General features: G+C 45.7%; 1 protein-coding gene across 5 annotated transcripts in view; it reads right to left on the bottom strand.

The window, feature by feature from the left end:
* Positions 1-19204, bottom strand: part of CSGALNACT1 (chondroitin sulfate N-acetylgalactosaminyltransferase 1) — a 255249-nt gene that overhangs the window by 147756 nt on the left and 88289 nt on the right. For 4 of the 5 annotated variants that reach the window (XM_024765173.1, XM_024765172.1, XM_024765174.1 and 1 more), the window contains one exon: positions 18838-18930. The gene's annotated coding sequence lies outside the window, so the exon portion shown is untranslated. Of the gene's footprint in view, positions 1-8314; positions 8387-18837; positions 18931-19204 lie in introns of all 5 variants that reach the window. The other variant, XM_024765176.1, reaches the window with a different exon arrangement.

Raw genomic sequence — 19204 nt, forward strand, 5'->3', positions numbered from 1 at the left:
TGGGGTGAGCAGATGTAAGCTTTTATGTAGAGAATGGATGAACAACAAGGCCCTACTGTATAGCACAGGGAACTATCTCCAATATCCTACGGTATACCATAACGGAAAAGAATATTAATAAAAAGAATGTATATATGTGTATAACTGAATCACTTTCCTGTACAGCAGCAGAAATTAACCTTAATAGGCTCAACTGATTAACAGCCAATGGTTTTACTTTTTCCAGTAACTGCGAGCTGCACACTGTGCCCCCTTCCCCTTGGGAAGTGAGTGATTTTTATTCTCAGTCCATTCCCAATTGTTTTAGTCTCCTCTGCTTATTAAAATATTAATAACATTAATAATAATATCTATATATTAAAATAACCACCTATGAAGTATCTTGTCTAAAAATAACTGAACCTGAATCTAGTCAAGTTTCTAAATCTACCTACCAGCTTACAGGTAATACCAGGGATAGAGAAACAAGTTAATTGTCACCAAGAGGAATCAGTCAAGAGGGTGAAATGTTCTACAGGACAAATGAACCTGCTTCTCCATCAGTCAATGTCAGGAAGAAAAAAGAGAGAGTTCACTAGGGGAACAACAACATAATAAAAGAGACATAAAACACAGTAACCAAATGCAAAATGTGGGCCTTGTTTATATACAAATTTGAAAAGCAACTGTGAAATGATCCCTTTGAAATAACTGGGGAAATCTGAATGTGAGTTGGGTGTTATATAATATTAAGTAAGGAATTAATATTAATTTTGTTATAAACAATAATGGCATAATGGTTTTGCAAAAAAAAGTCCTCGTATGTCAGAAATATACACAAGAGCATTTACAACGTGAAATGACATAATGGCTAGGATTTGCTTTAAAATATTCTCACAAAAAGATTTTTAATAAAGTAAAAGTTGGGGAAGGAGAGAAGAAACAAGATGGGCAAAATGCTGATACCTGTTGAGACTGGGCGATGGGTTCATGAAACGAAAGTTCATTATATTCTACTTTTGTGTATATTTAAATATGTTCACAATAAAAGGGTTTTTTTTTAAGTCCATGCAACATTTCAATCTCACATTCAATGCTAAGATTTCCCTCCTCTCTGTAAAGCAGGCCAAGCTGTTGGTCCTAATGGCTGAGGAGGGAAGAGGTGGGTGGGCAGAGGCAGAGGAAGGGGTAGTCTGCTCCCCACGCCACTCCCTCTTCCCTGCACCCGCTCCTCTGGTCACAGAGCAGAGAGGTTGGGGGGAGCTTTTCCCTTCGTGGTTAGTTGCTTCTGTGTTGGTGTCCTATTCTTTTACACAATGGACACAGACGGATGGGTGGAGGCCCCAGCAAGGCTTGCTGGCAGGAGGCTCAATCCCGAGCAGTAACTGGGCATCGATGGCGTTAGATCCGATTGCACCTTCCAGGTGAACCCCCGCCAGCAGCATCATGCCACCCTGCGCTGATACGAGAGCCTTCTCTCCACGCCTGTGACAGCCCAAGCTAGTCTTCCCTCTGTGGGCCAGGACGTGGGCCTGCTCATGGTGGGAGCCTGCCTGCGTATTTCTCAGGGACCCTGAACTCGAGGGGGCTGTCTTGTGTCCTCTGCATGTTACCCCACCATACCCTCTGTCATCAATGCTCTGCTCTGTGCTCCATCAGCCCTGGGGCAGGTCAGCAGGCCCGGTAGCTCAGCAGACATCCAGTAAGATAGCACACACGCAGCCTTCACTTCTTGAAGACCCCAGGAATTTGATGAGCAATCCTCTGGCCCCTCCTCCACCTCAGCTCAGAAGCATGGTACCCTCCCAGCCCCCTTAGCCTCTCTGCTCTCCTTTGGGAGATTCACAAAGGTTGTCCCCAGAAGTCCCTCTTCTTATCTGTCACTGGTAGAAGTTTGACAAACTAGTGTCCCTTTTTTTAAAATTTTATTTTATTATTTATTTATTTAATTTTTGGCTGCATTGGCTCTTTGTTGCATGCGGGCTTTCTCTAGTTGTGGCAAGTGGGGGCTACTCTTCGTTGAGGTGCACAGGCTTCTCATTGCAGTGGCTTCTATTGTTGCGGAGCATGGGCTCTATGCTCACAGGCTTCAGCAGTTGTGGCTCCCGGGCTCAGTAGTTGTGGCTCGCAGGCTGTAGAGCACAGGCTCAGTAGCTGTGGCCGTGGGCTCTAGAGTGATGGTTCAGTAGCTGTGGCCCGTGGGCTCTAAAGCGCAGGCTCAGTAGTTGTGGCTCACAGGCTCTAGAGTGCAGGCTCAGTAGTTGTGGTGCACTGGCTTAGCTGTTCCGTGGCATGTGGGATCTTCCCGGACCAGGGCTCGAACTCATGTCCCCTGCACTGGCAGGCAGATTCTTAACCACTGCACCACCAGGGAAGTCCCTAGTGTCCCTCCTTGCACATGGAAATCAACTGGGGGTGTACTGGACCTTGGAGAACTTAGAACTTGTTCTCAACAGGACACTAGCTCTACTGTTGGGGTTGGGGGTTGCGGCACAAAAGATCTCAGCCAGCACCTCCCACTGCCCTGCTGCATCTATTAGGCATCAGGCAATGAGAATATGAAGGCAAATGAGACCTGCCACACTGGCTTTGACATCACAGGGAGTGAATGTGGGCACAGGACCTGACACTTCCCGGGGCTCTGCGTTGAGTAAGACTCTGGAGCCTTGTGAAGACTTTGCCCCTGTCACCAGGAAAGGAGAGGTGGCCGAGATGACTCCCTGACCCAGAGGCCTGGAGGCCAATGAACGAAACTCCTGGCATTCTGTGATCCCAGCCCTCTGCCACAGCTGATTCAAAAGTGAAGAGCCCATTGGCGTGGGCCCTGTAGGTGTGGTTCCCTGAATGGAGTGGTGGAAAACACTGTGCCACAGCCAACAGGCTGGTGCAGGGTCCAGATCAGGTGGTGTGCACAGCCCACGCCCAAGTCACAAGGTAGCAGGTGGGCTGTAGACACTGCCCTGAGATTCTACTCCCCCTAGCTGTTCACCCTGCCACTGGCATTCAGGATGACAATTTATCACAATTTCTAACATTATCTCTCCCAAAAGCCAAGTCCTATTATGAGAGCTAGTCCAGTCCCCGGCCACCAAGAGACCTAGGATAAGCCAATGCAGTGGACACCTGCCATGCCGTGGGCTTTGTGTACACCCCTCCTATACTTAGGAATCAACCCTATGATCTTCCGCCTCAGAGAAGACATATAGTTTTCCAGGATCTCTTGCATTTAGGGTGAACCATCACCCTGGATTTTAAGTTAAAAAATTAACTATTACTTAAGTCACTGTATTTGGGGGTAGTTTAGCCCAGTCTCTAATACTCACACGAAATGAAAAGAGTCTGTTCTACAGGACTGCAGACCCTACCACCTATGTGCCATCCGTGAATTTACATTTGAGTGTGCGTGTGAATACTGACGCACACCCAGGTTTCTCAGAACAGCATCCACCCTGGTGTCTCTGTCTTCTCACCTCTCAGCCCCTCAGTCTGGCTGCCTCACCACCACTCCACTCACACTGACCCTCCTGAGGTCAGCTCTGAGCTCCTTTACAAAGCCCTGATTGCCAACTGCCTTAGGAGTCAGGTCAACAGAAACACACCCGCCTGAACTCCACCCCAATCATCGGGATCACTGACTGTACCTAGATGAATAGATTTACTCCACTGCCCAGCAGAAAGAAATTAAGTCTTCTCTGGAGGAAGGTAACAGCATCCAGAGACCTTACGATTTTCATATACAATGTCAGGTCCTTAATGAAAAATTACAAAGCACAACAAGAGACAAGAACAAATGACCAAAAACTAAAGAGAAAGGACGGATAATATATACACTCTAGGTGTACTATCTAGGGGATATACAATCATTATCAAAAAGGAATTTTGATATACTTGCTGTGTGCTAGAAAACATAGATTAAAGATGATGAATTTTATCAGATACCTGGAATCTATGTAAAAGAATTAGATAGAAATATAGTAATTGAAATTAAAAATGCAATAGACAGGTTTAAGAGCAGATTAGACAAAGCAAAAGAGGGATTTCCTAAAGTAAAAGAGATGTAAGGAGAAAATATCCACATAAAAAGCACAGAGAGAACAAAAGAATGAGAATACAGAAAAGAGCTGAAGTGGCACCTGAGACATGGATCAAAGAACTAACATGCCTGTAACTTGAATCCCAAAAGGAGAAAAGAGGAGAAAGAAGCAATAGTTGCAGAAATACTCACCCAGAGTTTTCCAAAACCAATTAAGGATATTGAGCTGCAAATCCAAGATGCTCCGTGAACCACAACTAGGGGAAATATATTTGGGGGTAGGGAGCTAGTGTCTCCTACCCATCAACCTTGCAACTTTCAAAAGACCCTTCACCTCTGCACTTTTTTCATCTGTAGAAGGCTTATGTTCTTATGACTTAAGTTTAGTCAAACTAAATGATCACCCTCCAGAGCTAACATTTGAGAAATCTGTGTTCCCTAAGCCTGAAAGCTTACAGCCATGTGCCTCCCAGGCAGTGGTATTTGGCTTCTGGAATTAAGTTATGGAGACAGTTAACATTACTCACACTGAGCTTTTGCAAGTCTGTGGTGATTTTCACGTTGCAATTTCAAACTGAGCTGAAATAAAGGTTTCTTTCTCTTTTTTTTTTTGTTTTAACACAGTAAGGTTTAGCTTGGATTCTGAATTAAGAGAAAGTTTAGGCTAACAGTTAACCTTGGATTAATATTTATCTTACTAATGCTGGCTTTATATCACATGGTGATATTCTATTTCCTCCAGGAAATTTTTTATGCCATTATAAAATTCTAGCTAATGTCACAAATTCTAGATGTAGGGCACACTGCCAGAGAGCACTATTGACTGCTTATTTGAAAACCAATCATCTATTTATAAAATCAGAAGAAGCATAATCTAAATATACTCAGAGGAGAAAAAGGCTGGATCCTGTGCCACCATGTCCTTTTCTTTCAGAGTCTGTCCCAGAATGACTGGTGACAAAAAGTGCTCTGTCCCATGGCTGCAGTAGTATCTGATAAGCAATAAAGCATTACAAGGCATCTCTTTATGTTTTTAAGAACTTGTTATCCAGCTCAACCACAAAAAAGATATTCAGAAGCAAGAGTGATGGCAACCTTGACGTGCGGACCAGCAACAGACAGCAGGACAGGTTGGGAACATCCAAGTGGACTTTGGAATCAAATAGATTTAAGTTTGAAGTCTAGGCCCGTCACTCTCAAGTCATCCGTGTACCCTTGGACAAGATATTTTACCTCTGAGCTTCCGTGTCTCTCATCTTCACTTAGAGAATTAATAAGAAGTACTGTCCATAGCTGTGGCGGGGAACAAATGGGGGGATTATACAGTATATGTGAAGTAGATTATATAGTGCTTGGAACCCCATGCAGAAAGTGGTCCCCTTTTCTCACCTTCTGGCCCACCCCTGGGCTGGTTACTTCCCAGCACCACAGAGAGAGACCAGTGAGGGCTCTTTCCTCCGCCCATAAATTCACAGGACGAGGATTGCTTTCTGTCTGAGTTTACACTCTCTGGTGACAACTGGCATCATTTCTGTGGTAAGGCCAGTGACCCCACGTTGACCATGTGAAGACAAGCTTGATTCGCCTGCCTCTGATCCAAGATTTAGCTGCTGGGGCCTGTCCCACACCCCGTGCAGCGTGGGTCGATTTGGTGGACGCTGACTTGGAGTTAAACCTGAGCAGGACCCTATGTGGCCTTCCCAGGACAGACCCCTACCCACCATGTCCTATTCCTGCCTTTCGTCTGTAGAAAACCTTTAGCCAAAGAATAAACTTAATCAGAGAAGTGAGAAAATGCAAAAGCAAAGAAAAGCAGTCAAACAGGACAAAATAATAATAATTTAGTCATTAAACAACGTCAAGGACCTTTAGTTCCTCCTCAAGGGCTATGGATAATATTCTGAGCCATGTCCTGTGAGCAGTCTTGTAGATACTGAAACTCCCACCAGGTGGAAGAAGTTAACTAACGACACGATGACCAGGCTGTAGCCATGACATAAGCTGCCACAATTCGGAGAACTGGCCTCAAGGAAATGAGAACTAACTGATCCTGGAACTGAATATTAACTGTACTTAAAACAGTCAAGACGACGCTGATCAGACCACCGCATGACCAATTTCGAGCTGACTGTGCTGTTTCTGCACGTAGCCCCTTCCCTCCGCCTGTACATCCCTGAAGCTCCCCCTTCAAAGCTCTTGCCCCCTGGTCAGCAGGAGGAGTCGGCCTTTGGACACGAGTCTGTCTTCTCCCCTGGTTTCCAGCCTCCAAAATAAAGCAACCTTTCCTTTCTACCAACACTTGTCTCTCCAGTATTGGCTTGTGAGCAGTGAGCAGCTGGACCTGAGTTTAGTGACAGCTTCTGTGTCCTATGTTCTCACCTGGGCCCTTTCCTGGAAAAGTCCCCGGAGGACACAGCCTGTGGCTGCAGAACCCACCTTACTCTCCCTGTGTTAATTCCCTGAGGAGCTACTGCAAAAACCCACCCACCTCACTGAGCCATTTCCCACCTGGCTTCTCATGGTACGAGGCAGAGGAACAGAGATTCGACAGGATGTCAGGTCCTGAGGGGAAAGAGCAGAAGAACATAACAGGACAACCCTCCAAGAGGACCTGAGACCCACCTCCACGTCACCAAGTCACCAGCTCACTGATGGGCAGAGATCCAGGTCTAAGCAGCACTGAGGGCTCAGAAGCAGGACCCTCGACACGCCCTCCTCTTCACCACTTCCCTCTACCCTCCAGCAACCTCAGGACCACACCTGCAAGAAACCGGGGCCAAACCCCCGGCACACAACAGCGGGAGGCCCAGGGGCTGAGGACCTCTGAGCCACACGTCACATCAGATGTTTTTCAACACGAAACCATTTCCCTCAAGGAAACATCCCAGCATCAAAGAGAGTGAAGTGGAGACAACTACTACAGCCTTAGAGAAAAAAAACAGAATTAGAGACCTCTTCCAAGCGGAGTGACTCTCAACGTCCAGCACATCTGAGACCACCTGCAGAGCATCTTAAAAATGCACGTCACTGGCACCAGCCCAGACACTCAGGATCAGAAACTCTGGGATGAGCTTGGGCATTGGTATTTTTTCAAAGCTCCAAGACAAAGGCTGAGAAAAACTGGCTGAATCTGTGACTATTAGTGAGGAGCAAATCAAACTCAGAATCAGGTTTTCCCATCATGGGCAGCGTTTCTTCAAGGCTGGTGGGTGAAACACTGTTCTTAAAAAGTTAAGAATTGTCATGCTGGAAAAGGATTCTGTGGAGAAGAAAGCTGGGACCCACGAGGTTAAGCCAAATTTAAGTCTTCCCTTTAGAATTTCCAGAACCTTTAACAGGCCCAGGTTCATCGTACACTACAAGAGAGGAATACACTATATGGTATTTTCCAAACTTCTCTGATCAGAAAACTCTCCCTTCGAAAAATGTCTGGTAGCTCTAGTAATCTCTGGGAAACACTTTGGGTCTGACAAACTGTCCTCCGTTAATTGTTTCTAGAGGTTTCCTGAAAGAACAGTACAGTGAAAAGGCTGGAACGCAAGGAGGGGCAATGACGGCTCCCCTCGGAGATTAGTCGAGAATCTGGTGACGAGGACCTTTTTTCCCATGTCTCCCCGCCTGGGATGCTGCTCTACACAGCCCAACACTCTTCTAACTTGGTCCCAATAGAAACACACATAGGTAATAATGACTCCCAAGCAGTGAATGAAAGTGAGCCTCTGCACACAGCACCGAATTTCTTGGAATAAAGTTGCCAGGTATATCCACGTTCTCAATGATACTGCAAACTTGTATGGACCTCCTTCCAAAAAGATGATGCTGTACAAGCCTTGTAAGCTGTTATTCTAGGAGCTAGTGCCAAGGGCACAAACACCCCTGCGTCACAAGAGGGATCCTTAAAAGGGAGGTACCTTCCAACCTCAGGTCACATAGGGGCACAGTTTTCCTCTGTTTCCCCTCTTGGGGGGTCAGAATTTTAAACTCAACATAAGCAACAGACGCTGGCTATGACCGGATCACACTTGCACTTCCTTTGTGGCCAGCACTGCAAATACACAACAGAATAAAGTCATAGGCAGGGTATTCAGTTGGTGATGACAAAAATACTAATGTCATAATACTACCTTCAATATCACATTCTAGCCAGTGAGAACTCAGCACAGACATTATTATTATTTCTGCAGATTATTATTTGATTGTAACATGAAATAAAGTTCATCTAAGCAAACTTAAAAGAATGCAGTAACTTATATCCTACCAGAGTACTGACTACCTAAGTATAGTATTACCCACAAACTTTACCTATAAGTTAGAGCGTGCCTTTGCTCCCAATCCACACATCTCCGGAGTGTCTCCTCTTCGCCAGGCAGTATCCTAGGAGGTTGAAATACAGCAGTGAACGAGACAAAAATCCCCGCCCTCCTGAAGCTTTTATTCTAGATCCAGGAATCTAAATATTTAGCAAGTTAACTGGATTTTTGTCATTTCCATTTTCTTCTGAGGTTTCTTCACTATTAAGCTCCTATCTCATGTGTACCCCAATGTTCACACCAGCACTAAGACATGGAAGCAAACTAAATGTCCATTGACTGATGAATGGATAAAGAAGATGTGGTACATATCTACAATGGAATACTACTCGGTCATAAAAAAGAATGAAATAATGCCATTTGTAGCAACATGGATGGACCTAGAGATTATCCTACTAAGTGAAGTAGGGCAGACTGAGAAAGACAAATACCATATGATGTCACTCATATGTGGAATCTAAAAAACAATACAAATGAACTTATTTACAAAACAGAAACAGGCTCACAGACATAGAAAACTAATTTACAGTTATCAAAGGGGAAAGGAGACGGGGACAAATTAGGAGGTTGGGATTAACATATACACACTAGTACGTATAAAATAACCAACAAGGACCTACTGTATAGCACAGGGAACTATATTCAATATCTTGTCATAACCTATAATGAAATATAATCTGCAAAAAGAAATCACTTTGCTGTTCACCTGAAACTAGCACAACACCGTAGATAAAAAACATAGTTCAATAAAAGAAAAAAAACCTCCCATCTCTCTTTGATCACAAAAATCTTGGATTATCACAGCTGAAGGAAATGACCAGGGCCGCTCTGTCCCTGGCATGGACTCCAGGCAGGCGGGCAGGGGACCAGATCCTGGCTGTACTTGTACCTGTGACCTCAGATGACCCCTTTCCTGCTCTGAGCCTCAGTTTCCTCATCTGTTAAACAAGGACTGGGTTCGAGTTTGACCCAAGCACGGGAGTGGAGGGTGTTTGGAAATGTTGGAGGGGGCAGATTCTGGCTGACACAACAGCTGAGTGGGCCCAGGAACGCCGAACACCCTGCACGTCCCCGGACAAGCCTCGCCCGGGCCATGGAGCTTGTGGGCACAGAGCTGGCACATAGCCAGGGCCGAGATCGCTACACATAGCTGGAGGCTCCTTCTGGACACCGGGCCATTCCTCTCTTTAAGGGCAGTCTCGGCCTTTGATGGGGAGGCCGCCTGCCATGCTCCTCTACCCTGAAGTCCTCACACTGGGTAGAGCAGGTGCCCCTCGTCACTGTTTTAAAGCTACACTGATTTTCAAAATATCTGCCTTCCTCTCACAAAAGCCTTTTCATAGCTGAAGCTCAAATATATAAAATTGCAATTATTATGTCAACTAGACCTAATTTCTACTAGGAGCTAGTTAATCCACATCTTGTTACCAAAGATATAAACCTTATGACAGCTTTGGTTTTGAGATGATTTTCAGCGTTCTTACAAAGCCTAAAGACAAGCTAATCATTAATCCATAGAAAATAAGCAGCTTGTGGGGAGAATAACATGTGAACCAAACCAAAAAGGTTACATAAGAAAATCTCATCAAATAAACAATGTAGTTAAACAGCTATCTGCTTATCCATGGTAAGCAGGGTATAAAGCAGTACTGACCAAAAGGCAGAGAATCAGGCCTCCTACCTGAGCCATACCATAAAGAAAAGAAGGAACCTTCACCTTTTGCCAATTAGGTTGAAATGTCATCTCTGCCTCCTGGCCCTGTGCTGTGAAGTTATAATCTTGCTGCTTACAATTATTCAACCCCTAACATGCCCTGGAGGCACAGATTTGGGCGGCTAAAGGCTATGGAAGGGTTATAAAGCAACCCCAGAAAGATTCTTATGCCTAACTTGATGGTTCACAACTGTGTCCCGAGGCACCCTGGGGCACCAAAGGGAGCTCAGAGCTGTGCTTCAGAATATTTTAAACTTTCAAGCAAAGCACTGGATACTAGACATCTGTTGGACATTATGCAAACTGCTGGCTCCAGGTAATTCACACTTTCAACGTTAGACTGAGCTACATTCCTTTTGAAGATATCACATCTTTGTGAAACTACATTTTGAGCAGTTCCTGTGATGAAAAGCAACGGCTACATAAGATGAAGTGTCTAATCTGACCCCAAGGTTTGGGGAGCTGTGCAGCACCCTAGAGAGAGACACATCCCATTACTAAGTAACTGCGGTTAAGAATGAGATAAAGCAAGTATTTTTCTTTCAATTTATTGTATTATTTTTTCAAACAGCCACTAAGTTGTTAGGACATAAACACTCACAAGCTAATGAACGTTACTACTGAGTGGGGGAAAAAAAAAAAGTTAACCATTTTCTTAGCCAAGGGGTGTTGGGAAAGTGACTGAGACACTAACGACACTGTTAAACCTCTGACCTAAACATCTCCGGTCAATCTCCAAAACAGGGCAGGGAACAGGAAAGTTTCTTTTGCAAAGGGCAGATCTTTGGTAAAAGAGGTCCACTCCTGGGCGGCCTCCTCAAGCGTCACGGTGACGGCATCGCTGCTGTGGGTCCCGTGGGATGGCCAGGACCGCCAGAACCACCAGCTCCCCACGTTGTATGGCCACTGCCACCTTTGTTTCTGGGGTTCAAACACAGAAGGATAGAATGACTGAATATGTACAGTAAACACAGCCTACAAGCTAAAGATGGATTTCCACATTGTCACTGCAATTTTTTATCATGAATTTAGGAGTGTGAGCTCTTCGAAATAATTCACCATGAGAGCATCTGTAAAAAATCAGTGACGGTTACTTCAGTTCCTTTTCAGGCCTCCTATTCATCAATCTCCAATCCATCCAACAGCTGCCATAAAATTAAGATCATGTGGGAGCCTCGGCATAAGCCAAGCACCTGAATTGTACAGAGTAGGCTTTAAGACTGCTAACTTCATTACGGGCAAAGAGTTGATGGATAGGTATCAAAACAAAAGGGATAAAAGTAAGGTATTTCTCATTAGTTACAAGGAGAAAAACAGCAACCATACAGTGAAGAAATGAATCATCACCTTGCTTGGGTCATCAAAATTAGCATCACCAGTGAGGGGCAGATGGGGACCTGATGAGAGCACATCCCTAAGCAGAATCCCTGCTAGGAACGCACAGCGTGAATCCAACCACAAGATCACTCATCTAACCCCAAATGAATATTCTTTAAAAGAAAAATGATTGTATTCTTCAAAAACATCATTTCACAAAAGAAAGACTATGAAAACATTCCAGATTTAAGGAAGATACAGACATATCAGCTAAATGGAATGCCTGGTCCTAGTACTAGAGGGAAATGCTATAAAGGACATTATAAGTGAACTTACAGAGTCAGAGTACAGTCTGTTATCTAATAAGATAAACTGAAATAAATGTTAAACTGACTGAATGATGCCTGCACCATTGTTATATTAGAAAACATGCTTATTCTTGGGAAATACACACTGAACTATTTAGGAATAAGGGCTATGATATATGAACTTAAATGGTTCAGGAAAAAACCTAATGTACAATAATCTTTATATGTATATATACTATATAGATAGAGAGAAGGAGAAAGAGGGGAAGAGAATGCACAAATGAAAAACGGTGCAAAATATTGACAATAGGTGGATCTGGGTAAAGGCCTTATGTACTTTTGGTTCTGTTTTTTTTTTTTAACATTTTTATTGGGGTATAATTGCTTTACAATGGTGTGTTAATTTCTGATTTACAACAAAGTGAATCAGTTATACATATACATATACCCCCATATCCCCTCCCTCTTGCGTCTCCCTCCCACCCTCCCTATCCCACCCCTCTAGGTGGTCACAAAGCACCAAGCTGATCTCTCTGTGCTATGGGGCTGCTTCCCACTAGCTATCGATGTTACATTTGGTAGTGTATATATGTCCATGCCACTCTCTCACTTCGTCCCAGCTTACCCTTCCCCGCCCCCCGTGTCCTCAAGTCCATTCTCTACCTCTGCGTCTTTAGATTCCATATATATGTGTTAGCATACGGTATTTGTTTTTCTCTTTCTGACTTACTTCACTCTGTATGACAGACTCTAGGTCCATCCACCTCACTACAAATAACTCAATTTCATTTCTTTTTATGGCTGAGTAATATTCCATTGTATACATGTGCCACATCTTCTTTATCCATTCATCTGTTGACGGACACTACACAAAAGGATGCTCAACATCACTAATCATTAGAGAAATGCAAATCAAAACTACAATGAGGTATCACCTCACACCAGTCAGAATGACCATCGTCAAAAAATCTACAAATAATAAATGCTGGAGAGGGTGTGGAGAAAAGGGAACCCTCTTGCACCGTTGGTGGGAACGTAAATTGATACAGCCACTATGGAGGACAGTATGGAGGTTCCTTAAAAAACTAAAAATAGGGCTTCCCTGGTGGCGCAGTGGTTGGGAGTCCGCCTGCTAATGCAGGGGACGCGGGTTCGAGCTCTGGTCTGGGAGGATCCCACATGCCGCGGAGCGACTGGGCCCGTGAGCCACAACTACTGAGCCTGCGCGTCTGGAGCCGTGCTCCGCAACGAGAGGCCGCGACAGTGAGAGGTCCGCACACGGCGATGAAGAGTGGCCCCCGCTTGCTGCAATTGGAGAAAGCCCTCACACAGCAACGAAGACCCAGCACAGCCAAAAATAAATAAATAAATTTAAAAAAAAAAAAAAAAAAACTAAAAATAGAACTACCATATGACCCAGCAATCCCACTACCGGACATATACCCTGAGAAAACCATAATTCAGAAAGAGTCTGTACCACAATGTTCATGGTTCTATTCTTATGTTTACAACTTTTTGATAATTTGAAATTATTTCCAAATAACGTATTTTCAAACAATAAAGTGCTGAACCACATTTGGGCACAAGAAAACAACTGCTTAAGTAACTAAACATGACACATGCACCACAGCTAAAGAATGTGCATATCAGAAGTGTGTGGTCTCGGTGGCAGGACGTTCACCATAACCCAAGTGTGATGACAGCAGAGCACGTCAAAAGAGGCTCTCCAGTCATCAGCCTGTTGGAGGCTCTGGAGTGAGGTACAGGGACAGTGAAAAAACTGGAGACAGCCAGCCTGGAGCAAAGGTCACGCCTCCTTCGGGGGGCCCTGGTTGAGGGGTTCTCCACGAGGAGGTGAAGTCGGCATTATTCTGAGGCTCCTGCAGGCAGAGCCAGAACACCCGAGCTCCCCAAAGATTCCAATTCCAAGTGAAGCCTGGGATTCTGGGTGGGTCCCCAGCATCCCAGATGACTCAGTGCAGTGGCTCAAGGACCCCGCCATGGGCTCCTGGAGGGCAAGGACCGTCCATCCCACCAAATCTCCAGCGTCTAGCAGTGGAGGGCTCATGGCCGACACCCAAGCCAACGTTTGCTTAATTAATTAATTAACCAACAAACAAGTGAATTCTTTCAATTATGGAAGCTGGGAAAGGAAAAGGGAGGAAGCAGGGACCACAGATTTTTTTTTCCATTTTAGAATAATGTAAACATTTACATCCTGTTAGTTAATACTGATAATTTCTTGCATCCCCACTATGTGCCAGGAACTTCTCAATCCTCACAACAACTCCAAAAGGTACCATTCATTTCATTTTCCAGAAGAGGAGATGGGCAGAGGGGTTCCGCAACCTGTCCAGCTCACGGGATTAATAAGGGATGGAGCTGAGGCTCCAATCCCAGTTCTAGGGTCTTTGTGAAGCCAACTGCCTTGCCTCTAGAAACAGGGAAATGTAGACCTCAGCGCCAATCGGCTGAACAACCAGAAGGGCCAGGGTGAGAGCCACCTGTACCCTGAGTTGAAGAAGAAGAAATTCAGAAGAAAGGGGATGCCTAGGTACACCTTTAGTCTGCTTCTAATGGGAAGAAGCGCATGTTAGGACAAAGACATCTTAGGGAGACATGCAGTCCGCAAGTCGCCAGGCTGGTGGCCAGGTACTTATGATCCCCAAACCAAAGTAAAACACCTGGAAACAGGAGTGAGAAGGGCAGTGGGTAGGGTAAACAAGAAGCTATTTTTCTGATGCACTTTTGACTCTTGAGGTTAATTATCTTCTTTCATTCATATCGTCCTTTGTCTTAAGTTTCTCCCATGATTTTACTCAGGAAGAATGAGAGCCCTTCCTAGAGGGGAAGCCACAGAGCAGGAGAAGAGGGGAGAAGAAAGACGCTGGTTTGAATCCCTCGACAGCTCGGGTCCTCTGCATCCACGCATCCACGCATCCACCGTCCTTGTCAGAAGCGCAGGTGGGCCCGCTCCCAGCCGGTTCACACTCACCCCCTAACCCAACCACTCGTGCCGCTGAGCACGTGCTCTATGCCAGGCACCAAAGGTGTCAAGTGGTCCCGATGGGGCTCAGGACCCTCCAGACACCTCAGGTTAGTTAACAGGAAAGAAAGGCAAGAAAATCAAATGGAATAACACCATTTAGTGAGTGCCAAAAATCGGGAGGTTAACCCGCAAGTCAGCCCGGGGGGAGAGGCCTGAACCAAGTCACGGAGAACGAGTAGGAACCGGCCTGGCCAATGAGCCCGGAAGGGCGTCCCGGGGAGAGGACCCAGCAAAGGCCCCAGGTCAAGCCAGAGAGCCCTCAGGGTTGGTGCACCAGAGCGCAGGCCACCTGGAGGTGCTGGGAGGCCACTGGGAGATTCTGAACAGGAGCGACGTGAGCCTAGATGACGTACCTCAGAAGGGCCGCTGTGGCCACGGGGGGCGGGTGGGGGTGAAGGTGAGGAGGTGAGGTAAGGACAGCCTGGGGAGTCCAAGTGCAGACTGACGCACGAGGAAGAGGGGTAGGTGGGATGCAGGCTCTCGGCAATGGACCGCATGAGCACCTGAGCGACAGTAAGGAAGTCAGGATGCCTTGGGGGGCTCTGGCTGGTGACTGAGGGGGAGCCCGAGGGGACGTAACGAGTGCAGGGTGCTGGCAGGACACGTGGCAGAGATGGCCGAGAGTCCGCGGTGCCAGACGGCAGTGTGACCTGGGGAAACAAATGTGAAGTCAGCAGAAGTTCACCATTTAGCGCAGAGGAAACTGCGTGGATAATACAGAATGAGAGGGCAGAGAGGATGGGATGCTGGGAACAAGAGACGGGAAAGGGGGCCACAGGGATCAGCCACAGAAAGAGGGAGAAAACCAGGGAGAGTTCATTGTCGCCGTACACAAGCCAAGGGAGCGAGAGTTTCGAGGGCAGTGGTCAGAGTGTCGGATGCTGGAGAGACGCGTGTCGGGGCACACGCATCTCCATAATCTGACTTCCTAGGTACTAAACTAAGAGTTAAGATGCCTTATCAGACTACAGCGAGAGGAGCAATAACGCTGAGACCGAAACTCACAACCGGAAATTCATCCCAACATTTGTTTGTGAATATAAACAAACACGCTAGAGGCTGCGAATGTAGAGATGGTGCTCCCTTTGAGGACAATGGCAGCCAAAGGACAGACATCTAGCAGGTAAGCAACTGTAGGCAATGGAGAAATAAGGTGGGAGGTGGCAGGGGGGCACAGAGGTCCAGCCCCAGGCCAGGCAAAGGCTCAGGAAAAGGCTTTCCAGGGCTGAGTCCTGAGTCCAGAGAAGGAACGCAGTCTGGAGGGCAGAGGACAGAGGAGGCAGGGAGGGGAGGGGCCGCCAGGACAAGACGCAGGCGTTAAGAGGCTGAAGCAAGAAACCAACGGGATGGAAGAGGCGTCTCAAAGAGCAGAGCCCCGGAACAGGGCAGAAAAGACAAAAGCCAGGCCTAAGGAAGTGTCGATCAACAGGGAGAGACGGCGGCCCACTGGCAGGCGTGCACCAGTGGACACCCACGCTGGTGCCAGCGTGACCCTCCTGGTGTGGCCTGGAGAAGCCTCATCTGCGGAAAGTAAACTGTGCTCAGGAGGATAAGTTAAAATTGCAGCAGCAAACACTGACACTCATGAAAAGCCTGCAGACTTTACGTCTCATCCCATTAGATGGAAAGATTTTGAGAGTCTAAAACAGGGCCCAAAGAAGGCTACTTTATAAAACACAAACTGCTCTACTGAATTCTCTAGTTTTGCAAAAATGCGCAACTTGCCAAGTGTCTCCATTATAGCTTTATGTTAGTATTTACTTATAATACCCGCTTCGTTCCAACATAAAACGGAATCAGCTACCATTTTACGTGAGCTGGTAGACGCATGTCACGGGCTTGTAGAGCTGCAGAGAACGACGGGGTTATCCGTCCACAGACAGAGTTTGTATCCCTCAGACATGAGGCGAAGAACTAAGTGGATCACAGAGGTGAGAACAGACAGGTCTGCGGCCTGCTGCGGGGGGGCGGCGGCGGGGGTGGGGCGCTCGGGAGGCCGTCGTGGAACAGGGATGACAGGGCAGTGACGGGCGCCAGTCCGAGAGGGTGTGAGGGCCAGGGGCCAGTGGCTCCTGCAGGGCCGGGACCCCGCTTGTTCCCTTTCCCACGCACCCGCTCACCCATTCATTGCTTCCTTCTGTGCCTCCAGGTGCTAGGCCCTGCTTCTGAGTGCCGGAAGCCCCACAGGTGGGTTGCTGCTGAAGGACCAGTAAACGCCCCCTGGGGGGTGGCAAGGAAGGAAGAGCTGCTGGTGGGAAGGAGAGTGTGGAGACACGGGGCACGGAGTGGGGCACAAACACAGAGGGCAGCGCTTCACCAAGAAGGACTGGCGGCAGCACAGGCTCTGGGGAGGACGCGGGGGACACCAGGAGATGCCCCGGCAAGCCTTTCAAGGCCTCGTGCTGGTGAGCATCTGAATGAGTCACCTCTCCTGGCTGGGACTCCATGAGCACCGTGCATGGGGGTGGCACACCTGCCGACCAACACCCCAGACACTCTTTCCCCAGTTGACACCGCTGCTCCCCGCAGGTCTGGTGAAGCTCCGCTACCGAGGGACGTTCAAGTCCCTGCATCTATAAAGGACTCAGTCTGCAAGAAGCAGTTCCTGGAAAACCAAAGGCTTTCCCAAGCCCGTACTGCCCCGCTGGAGCCTGACTCCCTGGAAATATTCAGTCTCTGCAGCGGGATGCACAGCCCCCAAGCCGCTGCCAAAACCCAGGTCTGCCGCCCTCATCGCTCGTCCTGAAGGATAAACATCTTAATCGGCTTCTGATTACTTCTCTATTTTGTACAGTTGACTTTGGCTCTTTTCTACTATTACCTCAAGGCTTTAATATCATGGAGTTCTAATGAACTGCTCTCTTCTACATCATCCAAGTAATTCTCAAAAACATTAAACATCGCAAGACCTCAGATTAGAAGAATTCCATTATGACCCTTAAGCCGGCCTTGAGTGACTGAGGCCTCTTAGCCACTCGACTTTCTACTCAGAAAAGAACTTGTGAAGAATTATTCTTTAGTTATTTTTGTTTGATTATTAACTTTGGCCAAGGTTGGTTTTATTTTTCGTTACTGGTGACTCAGATACAGTGCCTTTAACTCCTCATTCTCTGTTTGAGTACAAAGTGGTACATTAACCCAAAATCACATCCTGTGTTTTGACTTATCTTAATCAGTGTAACAAAAGTAAAAACAAAAAACACAAATCATGAACAAAACCTCTATAGAAGTTTGATAAATGAAGAAGGGTGAAGGCATTTTCTTGAAGGTATGCAAAGGCTGAGCACAGCTTACCTATTTTCATTTTTATGGCTCCAGAATCACGTCCAGAGAAAACTAAAAAAGGGTTTTTGCTCTCCTGAAGGTAAGAACCACATATACGACTTCCCATCTCATGCTGTTCCATTTCAACTCATGACATCCCCGAGGTTCTTGTTTTTTTCAAAGTTTAGTATTGCCAGATGTAATAAAATAATTATTGCCGAGAAATTCAAAAGTACTGGTTACAACAGCTGAACTAAAACAACGTTCCTGAGATTTACATAGGTCCCCAGTCTGAAACTAACCGTACAATCCATCAGCGTACTATTATTCTCCGAGAATTCTAGAAAGTATTCCCCTAAGATATTATAAGTTAGAAAGGAAGATCATCCTTCAATTTCCTAAACATCTTATTTAAATAATTATTTTGTAGCATGGTAAAAATTACGATGCCCTTTTGATTATGAGTTAAATATTTGAGAAAGCTTAACGTTTTGTCACAACTTCCAAAAGGAGAACAAATGTTCCTATTTAAGTGAACTTTTTTAAAAAAGAATTATGCAGTTCTTCTAACTGTTTACATTACTGGTTTCAGGCATTTGCCACTCTGAGAAGAGACAAATTATGAGGAAGTTGGCAAAGTTAAATGTCGATTACAGGCTTTCCAAGTGAAGAAAAGGCTTTTCCAAAGCAGCCAAGTAATTGTATTACGTTGAAAAAGTACTCATATCTTAAAATAGTAATTTGTTATTAATGGAAAGTAAAATGAAATTTAGCACATTTCAAACACAGCCACAATATTGAATAAACTCAGATCATACAGAGGTTCATTTCTTAAGTAATTCATGATTAACAGACTCACTTACCTGAAGTATAGGAAAAGAAGGTTACGATGAAACTACATCATTTTTTCACTGGGTAATAATATCTTGACTTCTCTCCTTGAAATGGAAAGGAATCTAAAATACAAAAAATAAAATAAAAATAGGAGTCGCCCTTGTGAATTTCCATGTCTTAAATTACGAAATTTTAAATCATTTAGGAGATAAAATACAATTCATCCAAAGTCCTGCCCCAAAAAGCAGGATGGTATTTTCCCTTTTCTATCTTAATGGGTAAAATGCAAAATATTTGTTAAGACACACACACACACACACACACACACACACACACACACAAACACACTCAAAAACAAAATATGACCTACATTTGTTTGTGTCTTTACTACTTAAG

The sequence above is a fragment of the Neophocaena asiaeorientalis genome, unplaced genomic scaffold (genome assembly GCF_003031525.2).
Source record: "Neophocaena asiaeorientalis asiaeorientalis breed wild unplaced genomic scaffold, Neophocaena_asiaeorientalis_V1.1 scaffold14, whole genome shotgun sequence".
Lineage (NCBI taxonomy): Eukaryota > Metazoa > Chordata > Mammalia > Artiodactyla > Phocoenidae > Neophocaena > Neophocaena asiaeorientalis.